At 34.4% G+C, this 4,632-nt stretch overlaps 1 non-coding gene across 1 annotated transcript; it reads left to right on the top strand.

Moving 5' to 3' along the window:
• Window positions 1-441: 441 nt before the first annotated feature.
• On the top strand, window positions 442-534 carry TRNAY-GUA (transfer RNA tyrosine (anticodon GUA)). The gene is made up of 2 exons: window positions 442-478; window positions 499-534. It is a non-coding gene; the product is annotated as a tRNA-Tyr (tRNA).
• Window positions 535-4,632: the final 4,098 nt, after the last annotated feature.

Below are 4,632 nucleotides of genomic sequence, written 5' to 3'. Positions count from 1 at the left end.
ATATATATACTGTATATATATATATATATATATATATATATATATATATATATATATATATATATATATATATATATATATATATATATATATGCTTGTGACTTACCACATTTTGCTGACAGATGCATTTTCATGGGCCTCTCTTGATAATATGTTACGTATTGTGGATTCTGTATTCACGGTGTGCCACGATATTTTCTTCGTATTCTTTCAGTTTATATCATCCAAACAAATCATCATTTGGGAAATAGAAGTCTAAAATTGAATTTCACGGAAGAATACGGAAGTGAGCCTCTCAGTACAGAGTGAAGTAAACACGTCCTCGTACAGAGATTATGAACGTCACCCCGTATCCACTCCGTGAACGCGGCCTCGTTACGGTCTGAAAACTGAACTTTCTTTTTTAGTTCTTATGCTCAGACGCTAAGCGCTCCCGTATCTCCTTCGATAGCTCAGTTGGTAGAGCGGTGGACTGTAGTTGGAAACGTACGAACAGACATCCATAGGTCACTGGTTCGAATCCGGTTCGAAGGACAGGTTTTATGATGTAAATTTGTAAATTTATTGGTGTAAATAAAACCTGCTTTCTGAAGACTATGGTTTACCTTTCACCGACGGGTATTTCCAAACTGTTCTGCGTAAACATATCTCGCTGTATCCTTCTTATGAAATGTTGCTCTGAGACATTTGGGATCGTTTATTTTCGTGACGTTGCTTGGAAGCTAACTATTTTTTTCTAAGTTATTCCTTTGTCATTATAGGCTACGTGTTATGTACTGGGCATCTGTATTATGTCTTTGCATTTATACGAAATTTATTGAAAATTTAGTTATCAGTCACGCTTATGAAATATTGTCTCAGAATACGTATTTCCTAAAATTTAAGTTTCATCGACTTTTCCTAACTTTTGATCACCTTTATATTATTAAAATAAAATGCAGTGAACTTTCCCACACCTGTAAGCGTCAAGCGGAAATGGATAAAAGCCAAATTCCGGATAAACCCGACGGTTTATAAAAGCTCCTGAGACAAATTAGTCGGATGCAAGGTAGCAAAATTGCACCCACTTCATTTACATAAAACTAATTTGCAAATGATTTTATCGCAGAACACTCGCTTGCGCGCTCTCCCAGTGGAGGGCAGCTTTTTTTTAATGGTCCCAGACCAACACTCTGACAAAAATTATTATGCCGTAAATATTTTCTCCGTCAGCAGAGGTTTTTTTTATTTTCGCTTTGATGGTAATTAATGATTGGATTCGTGATTTGGAAGTTTGCCTCTCTCTCTCTCTCTCTCTCTCTCTCTCTCTCTCTCTCTCTCTCTCTCTCTCTCTCTCTCTCTCTCTCTCTATATATATATATATATATATATATATATATATATATATATATATATATATATATATATATATATATATATATATATATATATATATATATATATATATATATATATATATATATAGATATATATTTACAGAGAGAGAGAGAGAGAGAGAGAGAGAGAGAGAGAGAGAGAGAGAGAGAATGTAAAATTGGTTATTAATTTCACTGAGCAAACGTTAAAACAGAAATATATTTTAGCCAGAGTACATTCAAATGTTTGTCGATTGCAGTGGTTCATATTAAAACGGCCACTGATTACGGTTTTAGAGCATCGAAATGGTCATCGAGTGGGTGCTCTTTAGCATGGTGATTTCAGTGGTTGAACACTAAAATGGCCGTCGATTGCAGTGGATGTATATTAAACCGGTTATTGATGTCAATAAGTATGTATTAAAATGGCTATTTATCTCAGTGACAGAGTGTTAAAAAGCTATTGATTCCAGTGGTGTACATTAAAATGGCTACTGATTTCAGTGGGTGCTCATAAAATGGCTGTTTATTTCTCTAGATGCACATCAAAAATTATTGTTTGCAGAGGGTGTCGCTGAATACACATTAAATGAGCTAATTAATTTAGTGGGGGAACTTGTAAATGACAAATGATTGATTTCAGTAAGTTATTCATATCAGTGAGTGCACAATGAAATTCTTATTGATGGCAATGGAGTCATATTAGAATGGTTATTTATACCAGTGTTAAACATTAAAATGGCTTTTGATTTCAGTGGATAGACATTAAAATGGCTATAGAATTCAGTGATTGAACATTACATATATTATTGATTTTAGTGGTTTTTAAAAGGGCTATTGATTTTAGAGTATAAACATTAAAATATATGTTAATTTCAGTGGATACATATAACTCTCGCCATTGCTGGCAATGGAAGAAAATTTAAGCAGTTTTTGATGGCGATGAATAGACATTGAAATAGCTAATAATTTCATGGATGAACGTTGAAAGGGCTATTAATATTTTGGATGAACCTTGAAACGCCTTTTGATTGCAGTTGGTGAAAAATAAAACTGTTCTTAATTTTTTTAAATGCACAATGTCTGTTGATTTCAGTGAATGAAAATGAAAATGGTTATTGCTCTAAATGAATTGAGTGAATATTAAAATGGTTATTGATTTCAGCTGACGAGCATTAAAAGGATCATTAAGTGGGTGCGCTTTCACATGGTTAGTGATTTCACCGATGAACATTCAAATGGCCATTTACCGCACTGGGAGTATATTAAAGCGTTTATTGATGTCGATAAGTGTGCATTGAAATAGCTATTTTTTCAGTGACTGAATATTAAAATGGCTTAAATTTCAGTGGGTTCACATTAAAATGGGTATTGATAGCCTTAGGTGGACAATAGAATGGTTATTGTTATTTTATACTAGCTAAGACAAATCTACTCAGGACAGAGACGCTTAGTCGACATGGCTGGACAGGGCTTGTTTCTGGCAATCTTGCCAACCTCGGCGTCTGCACCATAAATTTGGTATTCGTCCGTTGTGGATTTCAGTGAGAAGGGATGGTATCATTTATTCCGGATGTGGGATCAATCAAAGAATGTTCCCCGAAAAATAATAGTAAAATGAGAAATGCAGGACGGTTTCATATGTGGAATTCAGTTCTCCTGACCTTGCTCTATTAGCAGATTAAAATGCACTGCAGTTTAGATAACATTTACATTCAGAATGTTTAATTTCATTTTCTGTTGAAATTCAGAATTATTTGGTCGCATTTAGAATTCCTATCTAGTCAGTTTCGTTCATATGACTGCATTTAACATTTTTATTACGTTATCATGATAACGTACGGCAGACAACCACAAGATCTTCTCAAATTGATGAAGGAAATATTTCATTTTTCTCATTCGATTTATCTGAAAGCATAAATGTTCGCTTTCCTCCAATATTTTTTTTACGCTGTTCAAATGTAAAGATGTAATCCCATGTTAGGAAAACATTGACAGCCCCAATCATCTCCGTACATGCAATAAAATTTAAAGACAGAATCCTTAGATGCCAGTAGATTGCAGCAAGGCTCGTCTGATTTTTCCAGTCTGGTTTTGGAGTGATTAACCCAGAGAGAAATCACCTCAGGGAAAAGAATGATCAGTATGAAAGGGAACTTTCACTAGGAAATAAAATATGGGATGAATATGAAAACTGCAGGAAATAAAATATGGGATTAATCTGGGAATGACCAACAGAGGTATTTCTTGTATAGAAGATGCAGGAACAGGAAGAAAAAAACGTTGAATCTAAATTATTCTTAACAGTTTGAAAAATTAAGTATTCATTTCCATTCGTCGAGATTAACCTTCGATGATGGGCTGAAATCATTCTGACCTCCTGTACGTCTGATACGTATGTCGAGGTCTTCATATGTCTTGTCGTTTTTTAATACATTTACATGAGGGCTTCTTTTATGTTTAATTAAGATAGCTTATACTAAAAAATTTTTGGTTTTCTCTAAAAGAAAACTATTGTACTGGCTTTGCCTGTGCGTCCGCACTTTTTCTGTCTGCACTTTTTTCTGTCTGCCCTTAGATCTTAAAAACTACTGAGCACTTTTTCTGTCCGGATCTTCAAAACTACTGAGCTAGAGGGCTGATCATCCTCATCCTTCCTTCAACATTCAAACATACCAAATTGAAGCCCTCTAGCCTCAGTAGTTTTTATTTTAATTAAAGTTAGCTATAATCGTGCGTCTGGAAACGATATAGTATATACCACCACCGGGCCGTGGTTAAAGTATCATGGGCCGCGGTTCATACAGCGTTATACCGAGACCACCGAAAGATAGATCTATTTTGGGTGGCCTTGATTATACGCTGTAACGGCTGTACAGAAAACTCGATTGCGCCGAAGAAACTTCGGCTCATTTTTACTTGTTTATCTTATCTTGATCCACCGTCTTTCTTCTCTCACTCTCTCTTTGTTTAATCGTGGCCATTAGGGTTTTTAGTTTTTGGTTTTCTGCATCTGCGTTTTTCATTACTTCTATAGTATACTTGCTATGATTTGATTATGGCTTAATATAGGTTTTAGTACTTTGTCAGTCATTAGTCAACGAAATATTGTATAAATAGGCTATACGCTGCTTTCTCTCTCCCATGCATATCATAAGTTAACCATGGAATTATTATTATTATTATTATTATTATTATTATTATTATTATTATTATTATTATTATTTCAGTAGATGAAACCTATTCACATGGAACAAGCGCACAAAGGCCATTCAAG

This window comes from Macrobrachium rosenbergii, chromosome 41 (assembly GCF_040412425.1).
Source record: "Macrobrachium rosenbergii isolate ZJJX-2024 chromosome 41, ASM4041242v1, whole genome shotgun sequence".
Lineage (NCBI taxonomy): Eukaryota > Metazoa > Arthropoda > Malacostraca > Decapoda > Palaemonidae > Macrobrachium > Macrobrachium rosenbergii.
The sequence above is the reverse complement of the archived record's forward strand: the minus strand, read 5'-3'. Positions and strand labels throughout refer to the sequence as shown.